Source organism: Glycine soja, chromosome 6 (genome assembly GCF_004193775.1).
Source record: "Glycine soja cultivar W05 chromosome 6, ASM419377v2, whole genome shotgun sequence".
Lineage (NCBI taxonomy): Eukaryota > Viridiplantae > Streptophyta > Magnoliopsida > Fabales > Fabaceae > Glycine > Glycine soja.
In genome coordinates this window covers 23,274,734-23,291,490 of record NC_041007.1, presented here as the reverse complement: position 1 = coordinate 23,291,490, position 16,757 = coordinate 23,274,734, and the positions used below count along the sequence as shown (strand labels likewise).

Below are 16,757 nucleotides of genomic sequence, written 5' to 3'. Positions count from 1 at the left end.
GAGGAACCCTCCTCCTCATCTCCTACCCTGGTTCCTCCCACTGTTCAGCCACCACCCACACCAGAGTTGAAGCCCTTACCAGTAAACCTCAAGTATGCTTACTTGGAGGACAAGGAAAAATTTCCAATGATCATCTCTACCTCCCTTGCTGCTGAGCAAGAGCAGAAGTTGTTGCTAGTGCTCAAGAAGCACAAGAAATCCATTGGATGGACTTTAGAAGACATTCCTGGTATTAGCCCATCTACCTGCATGCATAAGATACTTTTAGAGGATGGAGCTAAGCTAGTGAGGCAGCCACAACGGCAACTCAACACCATCATTCTAGATTTGGTGAAAAAGAAGGTGACCAAGCTCTTGCAAGCTGGAATCATCTACCCCATTTCTGACAGCCAATGGGTGAGTCTAGTCCAAATGGTTCCTAAGAAGACAGGCATCACAGTGATCAAGAATGAGAGGGATGAGCTTATCCCCACCAGAGTGCAGAACAGCTGGTGAGTCTGTATTGATTATAGGAGGCTGAACCAGGCAACCAGAAAAGATCATTTTCCGCTGCCATTCATTGATCAAATGCTGGAGTACTTGGCAGGTAAGTCTCATTACTGTTTTCTTGATGGTTTTTCTGGTTATTTACAAATTCATATTGCTCCTGAGGATCAAGAAAAGACCACATTCACCTGTCCCTTTGGCACTTTTGCCTATAGGAGGATGCCCTTTGGCCTATGCAACGCCCCTAGTACCTTCCAGTGGTGTATGCTTAGCATTTTCAGTGACTTTTTCGAGAGTTGCATAGAGGTGTTTATGGATGATTTTACTATTTATTGATCCTCTTTTGATGCATGTTTGGATAGTCTGGATAGAGTTCTTAATAGATGCATTGAAACTAACCTTGTGCTGAATTTTGAAAAATGTCACTTCATGGTAGAACAAGGTAAAGTTTTAGGGCATATCATTTCCAATAGGGGCATAGAGGTTGACCCTGCAAAGATAGCTGTTATTTCATAATTGCCTTACCCCTCTTGCGTGCAAGAGGTTCATTCTTTTCTTGGCCATGCAAGGTTTTATAGGCGCTTTATCAAGGACTTTAGCAAAGTGGCCCTTCCACTATCCAATTTGCTGCAAAAGGAGGTGGAGTTTGATTTTGATGATTGGCGCAAAGAGGCTTTTGATTACCTCAAGCGTGCGTTGACTACCACCCCTATCATTCAGGCACTTGATTGTACAACCCAATTTGAGCTGATGTGCGATGCATCCAATTATGCATTGGGGGCAGTCCTTGCTCAAAAGATTGACAAGCTGCCTCGGGTGATCTACTACGCTTCCAGAACTTTGGATGCTGCCCAAGCAAATTACACTACCACAGAGAATGAGCTATTAGCGATAATTTTTGCTCTTGAGAAATTTCGTTCATATTTGCTTGGTACTCGTGTTATTGTTTATACTGACCATGTAGCTCTGAAGTACCTGTTGAAGAAGGCTGAATCAAAGCCTAGATTGATCAGGTGGATGCTTTGGCTCCAAGAGTTTGATTTGGAGATCCGTGATCAGAGCGGTGCACAGAACCTCATGGCTGACCACCTGAGTAGGATTGAGCATGCATCTGAGGACTCACCCATTCGGGATGATTTTCCCGATGACCATTTGTACATTCTGTATAATATTTCTGATTCCTTCCCCACTCCTTGGTTTGCTAATATTGTGAATTATTTGGTTGCTTCTGTTTTTCCTCCCTTAGCATCTAAAGCTCAAACTGTTAAAATTAAGAGCGATGCTAAGCATTATATTTGGGATGACCCCTTTTTGTGGAAGTTGTGCAGTGACCAGGTTATTAGGAGATGCATTCCAGACCATGAGATTGACTCGGTCCTGCAATTATGTCATTCTTCCGCATCAGGTGGCCATCTTGGCATACAAAGGACAACTCGCAAGGTGCTTGACTGCGGTTTCTATTGGCCCACCATCTTCAAGGATGCGTGGAGAATCTGTAGCACTTGTGAGCCTTGTCAGAGAGCAGGCGGCTCACTTTCATGGAGACAGAAAATGCCTTAACAACCCATGTTGTTTTGTGAGGTATTTGATGTCTGGGGTATAGACTTTATGGGGCCTTTCCCTGTCTCTTTTAGTTTTGTTTATATTCTCCTTGCTGTTGATTATGTTTCAAAATGGGTGGAAGCCAAAGCCACTAGAACTAATAATGCTAAGGTTGTTGTGGATTTTGTAGGTTTGGAGTCCCTAGAGCCATCGTTAGTGATCAAGGCACCCATTTTTGTAACAGATCCATGTATGCCTTGCTCAAAAAGTATGGGTTCGTGCACAGAATTTCCACACCTTACCACCCCCAAACTAATGGGCCGGCTGAGATTTCAAATAGGGAGATAAAAAGGATCTTGGAGAAGATTGTGCAGCCGAACAGAAAGGATTGGAGCACCAGGCTTGATGTAAGCTCCATTAGAGCTTGTAGGCCTAGGATCTTCTTCATCAATGGATTCCTTTGCTTCTTGGAAGATGAATGGAAGCGGAATGGAGAACAAAGAGAGAGAGGAGACGCCACTTCAAGGAGAAGATGAGTCTAGAAGAAGCTCACCACCATAGGAAGCCATGGATAAGAGCTTGGAGGAAGAAGGAGATGAATGAAGGGAGAGGAAGAGAAGAGCACAAAATTTTGTGCTCTAAAAGAGCTCTGAAATCTGAAGTTTAATTTTCAAATGATCAAAGTTGAAAAAATGCACACACATGGCCTCTATTTATAGCCTAAGTGTCACACAAAATTGGAGGGAAATTTGAATTTCAATTCAAATTTCACTTGAATTTGAAATTGAATTTGTGGAGCCAAAATTTCACTAATTATGATTAGTGAATTTTAGCTATGGTTCAGTCCACTAATCCAAGATCAAGTCCAAGATTCTCCACTAAGTTTGCTTAGGTGTCATGAGGCATGTAAAGCATGAAAGACATGCACAAAGTGTGACTATATGATGTGGCAATAGGGTGTAGCAAGCAAATGCTCACCTCCCCTTCAAAAATTTAATTGGATTGGGCTTGTCCCAATTCTATTAAATTTATTTCCAACCACACACATCAAATATTCACTCAATGCATGTGAAATTACAAAACTACCCTTAATACAAAAACTAGTCTAGGTGCCCTAAAATACAAGGGCTGCAAAAATCCTACATTTTTAGGGTACCTTACCTATATTATGGAGCCCTAAATACAAGGCCCAAAAATAATGAAACATTAATCTAATATGTACAAAGATAAGCGGGCTCATACTTAGCCCATGGGCCCAAAATCTACCCTAAGACTCATGAGAACCCTAAGGCCTTCTCTTGCATCTCTGGCCCAATTTTCTTGGGGTCTTCTATCCAATGCCCTTATGGGGTAGGATTGCATCATTCCCTCCCCCTTGAAAAGGATTTGACCTCAAATCCTGAGGTTTTTAAAACTCTGGGCTTTTTTCGTCAACACCTGTAAAAAGAACAAAAACATATGTATTAGTGGTGTTTGGTATGTTGAAGTAAGGTAAGGTCTGAAAACCCATTTCCTGGGCATCTTCCCATGAAGGGACATGGTTCCTCACCAACTCAATGAGTGGTGCTACAAGTATAGAAAAATATGGGACAAACCTTTTGTAAAAGTTTGTTAAGTCATGGAAGCCCCAAATTTTCCTTATACTTGGTGGAGTAGACCACTCAGGAATGACCTTTATTCTCTTAGAGTTCATGGGAACCCCTTGATCACTATTTAAAAAATTAAGAAAGTAATGCAATAAAACATACCTTTTTCTGTATTTTCATGTTGATTATTCCTACCAAAAAGTATGACAAACCTAAGGTGTCCCATACGAGTACATAAGTTTGTATTGAAACAAAAAATAAGAACAAACCTACCTAATGAGTCCCTATGTACACAAGTCATGAAGATGTTGGGTGCACGAGTGATTTTATAAAAGAGGGTTACACCATTCAAAGCATTCATCATACCACCTATTTTAGGGATTTGGTGCCTAATAATACCTATTTTGGGCACCAAAAAAGCACAAGGATTTAAGCTCTTGCGAACCCAACCCTCATCCAACAACTCCTTTACTTGAGGAATAAACTCAAGTCTAAGAGGTGTGGCAATGCTAACAAGTGTCTTTTTCCAAAGGAGAAAATGTGGAGGTTGTCTAAGAGGGGAAATTTCTTTAATATTTGTCTTTATTTCAAAATGTCTTTCCTTCTTAGCTAACCTCTTGGAGGAGACACTTACCTCCTTACACTTCTCCTTAACCATTAAAGGTTGTCCTTCTTCTTGGGGGTAGATCTCTTTACTAGATTCCCCTTTTGCTTCTTCACTTTCACTAGAGGAAGGTGAACTAGTAGCCTCATCTTGGCTACTATAAATATCTTGGCCCATCATAATCATGGTTTTCTTGGTGGGGCATTGAGAAGTAATGTGTCCTCTTCCAAGACATTTAAAGCACTTCATGGAGCTAGTCTTTTCTTGCATACTAGCCTTAAGGGGTTACTTTTTTATTGTCTTCCCCTTATCATCTTTGGGCTTAGAAGGTGTCACCCCTAAGATGCCTTGACCTTGGTCTTTCTTTGGATAAGAGTGAGAGCCATAAGATTTTGAAGTAGACTTTCTTTTAAGTTGTTGCTCTACCTTTATTTCCCAATCTAAGTTAGCCTCTACATTGTCCTTCCCATGGAAGTATGGCAGGTTAATGTTAGCCTCTTGAGGCTTTTTTTCCTTTTCTCTCCTATTGGAGTGAGGTCTAAGATGTGACCTATGCCTTCCTTCATAATAGTCACGAAGTTCATCACTTAGGCTCTTGCAAGAGTTATGACTACTATAGGAGGCATGCTTTCCTTTTCTTAACTCTTTTAGTATTTTCCTTCTTTCTTCTTCCCTTATTTGTTCCCTCTCATCTTGATTTATTTTTACCCTCTCTTTTCCTTTTCCTTTTCTTTCTAGTTTTTCTTTCCATAACTTGAGGGAACTCAACTCATCTAAGATTCTAGATAGAGGGTCCTTATGACTAGTACCCTCGGCATTAACACTAGATGAATGATGACTCATGTTGGTTCCTAAGTTGTGGTTCTTTCTTGTTGGGGGTTTGTAAAAAAGGTAAAAGCTAAGGTTCCAAAAGAACTCAAGATAAGCGTGATAAGAAAGAAGAAATTACTATGCAATAACAAGATAAACTAGGTGTGGCTAGTAAAGAAAATAAACTATGAAAGTAAGCAAGAAATTAAAGTGAAAGAAATGTAAACTAGGCGGATCCTAAGAGTGTTTGGATGACCTCATTTAAGATTCCCAACAAAACACTCACTATCCTAAGGAAAAATTTCATAAAATTATTACACACAAATTGAAGTAGGGTGACCTATTAGAGGCTCCCAACTTACTTCCAATGAAAGACCTTTTTGTTACAAAATTTGAAAGCAATGAAGGTAAGTAAATTCAAAATTAAAAAAATTACAAAAAGGTCCTCAATTTTGGTGGTTGTTCTCTCTTTGGTGATTCACTCAATTTGGAGTGCTTCTTAGTCCAATAGCTCTTAAGGTGGTTGGCCCCTTGATTCTTGACTCAAATTCTTCAAGGGATGGCACCAATCCTCCTTTCCAATTCCCTATATGGCAACTCACAAACAAGGAAACAAAGAGACAAGCAATAACCAAAGACCAAAAGAAATGAAATGAAAGCTAAACCAATAGAGTTTTAACGAGACAAATTTTCAAGGATTATTCAACAATTAAAGCAAAGAAAAGCACATAAAAGCAAGCTAGGACTCAAAGAGAATCTTAGAATGGCTCTAGAGTAGAGTAAAAAAAAACTAAAAAAAAGACTCAAGAAACCTCGAGTTTTGGAACTTGTATTCACAGTAATTTTAAATTGAAATTTCAGAACTAGGATTGATATAAAATAGGCACCAATTATAGAACAAAATTTGAGCCAAAACAACAAGCACACTTCCCTTTCACTTTTTTTTTTCCTGGACACTGATTTTTCTTCCAACTTGTGTGATTTTTCTTATTTTTTTCCTTTAATCCAAATTGCTTGGTTCTTTTTTCATAATTTTGGTGAAGATGTATATAAAATTTATTAAAAATTTCAGGTCAAAACAAGTAGTGACCAATTCCCAGTAATTTATACAAGTTTGTATGTTCAAGCTGCCAGCACCAGCGATTCCAACCTAGAAATCAAGAGTAGTGTTTATGTTGCTTAAGGCTTGGATAGTTACAATTTGTGTTTGCTTATGCTCAATTATCTTGAATAACAAAATTCAAGAGAGCTTAAGACTTATTTTGATTCACAAATCCAGCCACAACTCAGCACCACAACTCAACTTCATCATAGGCATCATGTAGGAAACTTAGAAAACAAAAAAAAGTTCAACAACAAGATTACTTCTAGGAAATTATTTAGAACATGTTATGAACTAAATAACATGCATGAATTAGACTCAAAATTCAAAAGATAGGCTAAGAATGACAAGAATACATGAACAAATTTATCTAGAATTCAATCAACAAAATAAAAATTCAACACAAACTTAGAACATAATGTGACAATTATTATGACTAAGCATGACTCTAAGACAACATGGATTAAGTGATTTACACTTAGATTTTTGTGTTTTTTTTCTAATCAATATTTTGGAAGAAAATTTAGATCTAAGGTTCAGCACAAGAATATTATGAATGAAAAATGATAGAACCTAAAATCAACACAAAAACATGATTCAAGAGTAGATCTACAAAATTTGAACCATAGAAATGCAAGAACAAGTGTAGATCTAAGATTTAATCAATTTTTTTTTTTTTTGAATCTACTCTAAACAGCACCAAACCACAAGACAATGGAGGATATACATGTAGAATAAGATGAAGAACAAGGAATTAAAGAGAATTCACCGAACAAACAGATAGAGGAAGCAAAAGAACATCACCTAGATGAAGATGCTCTTGATACCACATGATGTAAGCTCCATTGGAGCTTGTAGGCCTAGGATCTTCTTCATCAATGGATTCCTTTGCTTCTTGGAAGATGAATGGCAGTGGAATGGAGAAGGAAGAGAGAGAGGAGACGCCACTTCAAGGAGAAGATGAGTCTAGAAGAAGCTCACCACCATAGGAGGCCATGGATAAGAGCTTGGAAGAAGAAGGAGATGAATGAAGGGAGAGGAAGAGAAGAGCACAAAATTTGTGCTCTAAAAGAGCTCTGAAATCTGAAGTTTAATTTTCAAATGATCAAAGTTGAAAAAATGCACACACATGGCCTCTATTTATAGCCTAAGTGTCACACAAAATTGGAGGGAAATATTCAAATTTCACTTGAATTTGTGGAGCCAAATTGTGGAGCCAAAATTTCACTAATTTATGGTTCAGCCCACTAATCCAAGATCAAGTCCAAGATTCTCCACTAAGTGTGCTTAGGTGTCATGAGGCATGTAAAGCATGAAGGACATGCACAAAGTGTGACTATATGATGTGGCAATGGGGTGTAGCAAGCAAATGCTCACCTCCCCCTCTAAAATTTAATTGGATTGGGCTTGTGATGTGCCATCATTTTCTTCTATTTTCTAAACCCTTTTTGCACCATTTTAATTATTGATTGGTCTTAATTGTCAATTAATTAGGCAGTTTTATTATTTGGGCTCATTTAGCTAATTTGATGTTTTTAATCTAATTTCAGGAATTAATGAAACATTGGGCTTGATCCGGATTTTAGTTGTGGACTTGAAGAGGGCAAATAAAGCAGCGCTTACCTTAGTTAATTTCTAATTAGGAAATTTCGCAATTTTATTTTATGTTGTTCAGTGTTTATTTCGTTTTGGGCCAGAGTATTGTAATAGGGCCCAGTGACTTTGAGTGACTCTTTTTAAATAGCTGCCTTGGGATTCGTGCAAGGCATTCTATTCTGCTATTTTCATTATTCAGAGCTTTGGTTTTAGGTTTTCACGTTTTTCTGTTCCCTTGTTACAATTTTCGTTCTTAATGCAAATTTCCGTTTTCTGCTTCTAATTACGAGTTCATTCGTGCTTCTTCTTCTACTTTCATTTACGTTTCTGTTCATTTACGTTTCTGTTCATTTATGTTTCTGTTTCATGTTTCATTTGCGTTTTCTGTTTGAATCCATGGAAGGTTAGATTTTCTGGTGTTGTTTCCTTTTGATGACGAAGCCCAACTCTCTTTGAGGTTTCGCTTGTAATGTGGGTTCCTGGCAGTTTTCCCTTCACCAGTTATCCCAATTTCATGAATCAGTGCATGCTTCGTGTTCGATTAATTGCCTCTGAGCCTAACTTGCGTTCATGCTTAATGGACGAAGGGCTAACTGGTGTATGTGGTGCCTAATCACGTATTGAAAACCCTAAGTTGATTTTCGCTTAGTAAATTGAAACAGGGTTGGATTAAGTGGTTGACTGTTAGGGACGAATTTTCCATAACCCAGGATAAGAGAATGGCTTCTGAATCAGAGGAAACAACCCGTTTTTAATATTAGTAGTTTCGTATTCCAGTTTACTTGTTCTGCTCTTTAATTACCAAACAACCAAACCCCCCCCCCCCAATCGTTACTGTTACTGTAAGTATATTATGAACATTTGGTTTGTCACTGCTCGCTGGGAAACGACCTAGGATCACTTCCTAGTTACTGCATTTTCATGTTTATTTGATTCGGGTACGGCCTCGATCAAATTTGACGCCGTTGTCGGGGAGCAGTGTCCAAAGGTTCATAATAGCTAGCTAGTGTTGTGTGTTTAATCCTTTCGTGTTTTATGTTTAATTGTTAGTATTGTGTTAGTATGTGTGTTAATGTTGTTTAGTGTCCTGGTATTTTGTTTAATGTGTGTTCTGTTTCAGTTTTCCCTTTAAGCGTTTCCCCTATTTCAGTCTTGGGTGTTTTGCTGTGAAGAGTGTGCTTGCGGCAAAAACAGAGTAGTAGTAGAAATCAATTAGAGACGGATTTTAGCGACCACCCATGCTGAATTATTTGAGATTTTTTGTTTTAGTAGCTAGGGTTGTTATTTTTGGCTGAATTTTTTTGTGGTAACTTCTTTTAATCCATATTTTGTGGGAAAAATAGCTAGAGCCTTTAGTTTGGTCAGATATGAAAGTTCCAAAAAAGTAGCAAATTTTGTGTTTGTCAAAACTTCAAACGGCCATAACTTTTGCTCCGGTTATCAGAATCGCAATTATTATATATGCATTTGGGGTAGAAAAAAATTTCCTATGCCATGGTAGCCGGCCTATGGCCGGCTGAGGTCTCCATCGTCCAAAAAAAGCGATTCTGTCAAAAGTTTTTTATTTTTCAAGTTTTATTCACTTATTTTTCTTAACTTACCATTTTTAGCTTTCATAGTTAGACTTTGAATTTTTGTCTGAAATTTTTTGTGCTATCTTCTCATCATTTTATAAGGTTTCTCACAAAATTTCAAGTCATTTGGATATCATTTGAGGGTAGCTGTAGTTCAAACCTACACCTTTATTTACATGATAAGGCAACTAGTTGTGTGCATGCTGAATGTAGTGTATGACTAGAGGCAATCCATCTGACTTACAACCCTTTGATCCTGAGATAGATAGGACATTTCATAGATTAGTTAGGCATCATTTTATACCTTTTGATCATTCTGAGCATTCCATTACTGGTGAAGCTGTGCATTCTGTTATTGGTGATTTTGAACATCCTGATCTTGAGCATTATAATTTTGAGCATTCTGATTCTGAGCATTCTAATTTTGCACATTCGGAGAACATGGCACAACCTCCACCCCGTGAGAGGACTCTAAGGGAAATGGCTGCACCTGATTTCACCTACGAAAGCTTGTGCATCCAATACCTTGATGAGGATGTCCCATATGTTCTTAAAACTGGACTGATTCATTTGCTTCCAAAGTTTCATGGCCTTGCAGGTGAAGACCCGCACAAACATTTGAAAGAATTTCACATTGTCTGCTCCACCATGAAACCCCTAGATGTCCAAGAGGATCACATATTTCTGAAGGCTTTTCCTCATTCATTAGAGGGAGTGGCAAAGGACTGGTTGTATTACCTTGCTCCAAGGTCCATCACGAGCTGGGATGACCTTAAGAGAGTATTCTTAGAGAAATTTTTCCCTGCTTCCAGGACCACAACCATCAGGAAGGATATCTCAGGTATTAGACAACTCAGTGGAGAGAGCCTGTATGAGTACTTGGAGAGATTTAAGAAACTATGTGCCAGTTGCCCCCACCATCAGATTTCAGAACAGCTTCTTCTCCAATATTTTTATGAAGGACTCAATAATATGGAGAGAAGTATGATAGATGCTGCCAGTGGTGGAGCCCTTGGAGACATGACTCCTGCTGAAGCCAGAAATTTAATTGAGAAGATGGCCTCTAACTCCCAGCAGTTTAGCGCCAGAAATGATGCCATAGTCATTAGAGGAGTGCATGAGGTAGCTACAAACCCATCTGCATCATCTGAAACTAAGAAGCTTGAAGGCAAACTGGATGCATTGGTTATCTTGGTAACCCAGCTGGCCTTGAATCAGAAATCTGTACCTGTCGCAAGGGTTTGTGGTTTGTGCTCCTCTGCTGACCACCATACAGACCTTTGCCCTTCCATGCAGCAACCTGGAGCAATTGAGCAACCTAAAGCTTATGCTGCAAATATTTACAATAGACCTCCTCAACCTCAGCAGCAAAATCAACCGCAGCAGAGCAATTATGACCTCTCCAGCAACAGATACAATCCTGGATGGAGGAATCACCCTAACCTCAGATGGTCCAGCCCTCAGCAACAACAACAGCAGCCTGCTCCTTCCTTCCAAAATGCTGCTGGCCCAAGCAGACCATACATTCCTCCACCAATCCAGCAACAGCAACAACCCCAGAAACAACCAACAGTTGAGGCCCCTCCACAACCTTCCCTCGAAGAACTTGTGAGGCAAATGACTATGCAGAACATGCAGTTTCAGCAAGAGACCAGAGCCTCCATTCAGAGCTTAACCAATCAGATGGGACAATTGGCTACCCAATTGAATCAACAACAGTCCCAGAATTCTGACAAGCTGCCTTCTCAAGCTGTCCAAAATCCCAAAAATGTCAGTGCCATTTCATTGAGGTCGGGAAAGCAATGTCAAGGACCTCAACCCGTAGCACCTTCCTCATCTGTAAATGAACCTGCCAAACTTCACACTATTCCAGAAAAAGGTGATGACAAAAATTTACCTAACAATTTTTGTGCAGGTGAATCTTCTTCCACAGGTAATTCTGATTTGCAGAAGCAGCACATTCCCCCTCTTCCATTCCCTCCAAGAGCAGTTTCCAACAAAAAAATGGAAGAGGCAGAGAAAGAGATCTTGGAAACGTTTAGAAAGGTAGAGGTAAACATACCTCTGTTGGATGCAATAAAGCAAATTCCAAGATATGCCAAATTCTTGAAGGAGTTGTGCACTAATAAGCGGAAGCTTAAAGGAAGTGAACGGATTAGCATGGGCAGAAATGTCTCCGCATTGATTGGTAAATCTGTTCCTCAAATTCCTGAAAAATGCAAAGATCCAGGTACATTCAGCATACCTTGTATCATAGGGAATAGTAAGTTTGACAATGCCATGCTAGATTTAGGAGCTTCTGTTAGTGTTATGCCTCTGTCTATTTTTAATTCTCTATCTCTAGGCCCCTTGCAGTCAACTGATGTGGTAATTCATTTAGCTAATAGAAGTGTTGCCTACCCTGTTGGTTTCATAGAAGATGTCTTAGTTAGAGTTGGTGAACTGATTTTCCCTGTTGATTTTTATATTTTGAATATGGAAGATGGATTATCTCAAGGATCAGTTCCCATCATTCTAGGCAGACCCTTTATGAAAACTGTTAGAACTAAGATAGATGTTTATGCAGGCACACTGTCCATGGAGTTTGGTGATATAACTGTTCATTTTAATATTCTGGATGCTATGAAATACCCATCTGAAGATCTTTCTGTATTTCGTGCTAAAATAATTGACCATGTTGTTGATGAATACATGACTGATCTTTATTCTAATCTGCATGCCTCTCACTCTTCATGCATTGAGTCTGAAATTGTACTTGATCATATGTCTGAATTTGATGCTGAGAGTGAATCTGAGAGTGATATTGATTGCATGCCTGGTGGTGGTGTTTTACCTCTTCAGATTGATTTTATAGAGTCAGATAGGACTAACCATGTTTCAGGAAGTACACATACCTCTGACTTTCTTTATGAGGTAAAGGCTGAGAAACCATCCCTTTCTACCACTGTCCAGCCGACCACACCATAATTGAAGCCTCTGCCATCAAATTTAAAATACGCTTACTTGGATGATAGCAAGAGTTTTCCAGTGATTATATCTGCCTCCCTTGCTGATGAGCAAGAGGAGAAGTTGTTGTCAGTTCTCAAGAAGCATAAGAAGGCTATAGGCTGGACCCTGGCGGACATTCCTGGTATTAGCCCATCCACATGTATGCATCGAATAAATTTAGAGGATGGAGCTAAACCAGTAAGACAACCACAGAGAAGACTCAACCCGATGATTCTTGATGTAGTGAAGAAGGAGATAACCAAGCTTTTGCAAGCTGGAATCATTTATCCTATCTCCGATAGCCAATGGGTGAGTCCCGTCCAGGTAGTCCCGAAGAAGACTGGCCTCACAGTGATCAGAAATGAGAAGGAGCTGATTCCTACTCGGGTGCAGAACAGTTGGAGAGTCTGCATTGACTATAGGAGGCTGAACCAGGTTACCAAAAAGGACCATTTTCCCCTGCCATTCATTGACCAGATGCTTGAACGCCTGGCAGGTAAATCCCACTACTGTTTCCTTGATGGTTTTTCTGGTTATATGCAAATTACTATTGCTCCTGAGGATCAGGAAAAGACCACATTCACCTGCCCCTTCGGCACTTTTGCTTATAGGAGGATGCCTTTCGGCCTGTGCAATGCCCCTGGTACCTTCCAGCGGTGCATGATTAGTATTTTCAGTGATTTTTTAGAAAATTGCATAGAGGTGTTTATGGATGATTTCACTGTATATGGATCCTCTTTTGATGGTTGTTTGAATAGTTTGGAAAAAGTTTTGAATAGATGCATTGAAACTAACCTTGTTTTAAATTTTGAAAAATGTCATTTTATGGTTGAGCAAGGTATAGTTTTAGGCCACATTATTTCCAATAAGGGTATTGAAGTAGATCCTGCAAAAATTTCTGTTATTTCACAATTGCCTTACCCCTCTTGTGTGCGAGAGGTGCGATCTTTTCTTGGTCATGCAGGATTCTACAGGCGCTTTATAAGGGATTTTAGCAAAGTAGCCCTTCCATTGTCCAACTTGTTGCAAAAGGAGGTGGAGTTTGACTTTAATGACAGATGCAAAGAGGCTTTTGATTGCCTCAAAAGAGCGCTGACTACCACCCCCATCATCCAGGCACCCGACTGGACAGCCCCTTTTGAGCTTATGTGTGATGCATCAAATTATGCATTGGGGGCTGTCCTTGCTCAGAAAATTGATAAATTGCCCAGGGTGATATATTATGCTTCTAGGACTTTAGATGCTGCCCAAGCAAATTATACTACTACTGAGAAAGAGCTTCTAGCCATAGTTTTTGCTCTTGAAAAATTTCGATCTTATTTGCTTGGTACTCGCATTATTGTTTATACTGACCATACAGCTCTAAAGTACTTGTTGAAGAAGGCTGATTCTAAGCCTAGGTTGATCCGATGGATGCTCTGGCTCCAAGAGTTTGACTTGGAAATCCGTGATAGGAGCGGAGCACAAAATCTAGTTGCTGATCATTTGAGTCGGATCGAACGTGTATCTGATGCAGATTCACCTATTCGAGATGATTTCTCGGATGATCATTTGTATATACTGTATAGTATTTCTGACTCTCTTTCTACTCCCTGGTTTGCTAATATTGTCAATTATTTAGTTGCTTCTTTTTTTCCTCCCTTAGCATCTAAAGCCCAAAAAGATAAAATTAAAAGTGATGCTAAGCATTTTATTTGGGATGACCCCTACTTGTGGAAATTGTGCAGTGATCAGGTCATTAGACGGTGCATTCCAGATCATGAGACTGACTCAGTCCTGCAGTTCTGTCATTCTTCCGCACCGGGAGGTCATCTGGGTGTTCAAAGGACAGCTCGCAAAGTGCTTGATTGTGGTTTTTATTGGCCCACCATCTTTAAAGATGCGTGGAAGATCTGCAACACTTGTGAGCAGTGTCAGAGAGCAGGAAATACACTTACATGGCGACAACAAATGCCTCAGCAACCTATGCTATTCTGTGAGGTGTTTGATGTCTGGGGTATAGATTTCATGGGTCCTTTTCCTGTCTCTTTTGGTTATGTTTACATTCTCCTTGCAGTTAACTATGTTTCAAAATGGGTGGAAGCCAAGCCCACTAGAACTAATGATGCTAAAGTTGTCGCAGACTTTGTCAGGTCTAATCTGTTTTGCAGGTTTGGAGTACCTAAAGCAATTGTTAGTGATCAAGGAACCCATTTTTGCAACAGGACAATGCATGCCCTGCTTAAAAAGTACGGGGTGGTACACAGGGTATCCACACCATACCACCCCCAGACTAATGGACAGGCAGAAATTTCTAACAGGGAAATCAAGAGAATTCTAGAGAAGATTGTGCAGCCAAGCAGGAAAGATTGGAGTACCAGGCTTGATGATGCTCTCTGGGCACATCGGACTGCCTACAAAGCACCCATAGGAATGTCTCCTTATCGGGTTGTCTTTGGAAAGGCATGTCATCTTCCAGTGGAAATTGAGCACAAAGCATACTGGGCAGTGAAGACTTGCAACTTCTCTATGGATCAAGCTGGCGAGGAAAGGAAGTTGCAACTGAGTGAGTTAGATGAAATCCGCCTAGAAGCCTACGAGAATGCCAAGTTCTACAAAGAAAAGACCAAGAAGTTCCATGATAGTATGATAGTTAAAAAAGACTTCGTGGTTGGGCAAAAAGTGTTATTGTATAATTCTAGGCTTGGACTCATGAGTGGTAAGTTGAGGTCTAAGTGGATTGGTCCTTTTGTTGTTACTAATGTTTTTCCTTATGGTACAGTTGAGATCAAAAGTGACTCTACAAACAAGAGCTTCAAGGTCAACGGACATTGACTTAAGCCATTCCTCACGAACCCTTCTTTAGTGGACGTAGTGGTGGAAGAGACTTCCTTACTCCACCCTACTCTTCCTCCACCATGACTTAGGGAGTTTTTCTTTTCCTATCTCCTTCTTTGCTTTTATTACACTTGTCCGATTCTCTTTGATGATTTAATTGTTTTTAATCTTTTAATTGTGCTACATTGAGGACAATGTGTTGTTTAAGTATGGGGGGGAGTGTTCTTTGGTTTTGCTAGTTTTGTTGGTTTTGTTAATTTGTTAGTTGTGTTAATTTGTTAATGTTGTTAGTTTCGTCGGATTTTCAGTTTAATATTTTGGATCAATTTTGTGTGCACGTACGAATTTGCATGTTTTTCTTTGAATTATAGGATATGTTCAAGAAATGGGTAATTGTTTTGAAAATAAAAGTTCTTGACATTTTGTGACTTGAAATCCTTGATTCTTCTCTACATGTCATGATAGTTTTGAAAGCTCAATTTGAAAGTGATGAGTTTACCTTTGCGAGAATTTGAGCCATCCATCATCATAATCATTTGGTGTGTTTTGCCCCATTGATTGCTTGCACAATAGCCTTGGCTTGATTCTTGTTGATGCGTCCTAATTCACATGCATATTTGGAAATGATTGAGGCAATTTTGTTCTTATAAGCTTCTAGCCAAATGGACTTACCTTGAATTAATTCCTTTGATAGCCCTTTTGAGCCTTGTTTCCCTTTCCTTGTTTTGAAGCTCACTACAAGCCTTAAGTGAAAAACCATGATATCACCATATCCTTAAGGAATTTTGGAGCTTTGGAATTGTTTTGGGAATAAGTGTGGGGGGTTTTTGTTTCATTGGACAACTTGTTTTGTTGGCTATGCTTTATGATGTATTTTGGGCCATACTTGATGTACATTGTATATTGGTTAAATGTTGGACATGCTGAATGAAATGTTGTTTCTCAAAGGCTATAGAGTAAAAAAAAAATCGAAAAAAAAAAAAGAAAAGCAATAAAGTTGAGTGAATAAGATCTTAAATGGCACAAGAATGATGAAACTCTTGGTTCTACTCTTCATGTTTAATTTTTATCTTTACTTCTTTTTATTTTCTTATTTTTTTTCTTAATATGCACTTATTCCCCTTTGCTCCTCTATTCCTTTGGGATTTAGCCACTTATTCCATATTTCTCCATACCTTGTCCTTGGCCCCATTACAACCTTAAAAGACCTTTTGATCCTCATGTGCTTGTGTTTGTGGGTTGATTGTCAATTTTAGAATCTTGCCAAGTCTATGTGGTGTTTGCTTTCATGGGTGCTTTGAGGGTAAATAGTAGCCTAGACACTTGAGAGATAGAGTGTATATCTTGTGAGGCTTTATCACTTTTCATTCTTGAGCTGATTAACTATTTTGCCATGATTGGGTTGCTTGGATGATTTTCATGAATGTCTTGACTTTTTGGATCTCCTTATGTTAGATGTTACCCATTCCTTTCATTCCTTCATGTTCATTGAGAAATATATGAATGTGTTTGTTTGTCTCTCTTTGATATCCTTGGATTTTGTTCTTTGTTTCATTTTGCCCAGGAGTGCAAAAGGCTAAGTATGGGGGGTTTTGATGTGCCATCATTTTCTTCTATTTTCTAAACCCTTTTTGCACCATTTTAATTATTGA

The 16,757-nt window shown here is 39.2% G+C and overlaps 1 non-coding gene and 1 pseudogene across 1 annotated transcript; one reads left to right on the top strand and one right to left on the bottom strand.

Moving 5' to 3' along the window:
• Positions 1-13,677, top strand: part of LOC114417490 — a 36,445-nt pseudogene extending 22,768 nt beyond the window's left edge.
• LOC114417604 lies at positions 10,120-10,226 on the bottom strand. Its single transcript, XR_003667863.1, has one exon. It is a non-coding gene; the product is annotated as a small nucleolar RNA R71 (small nucleolar RNA).
• Positions 13,678-16,757: the final 3,080 nt, after the last annotated feature.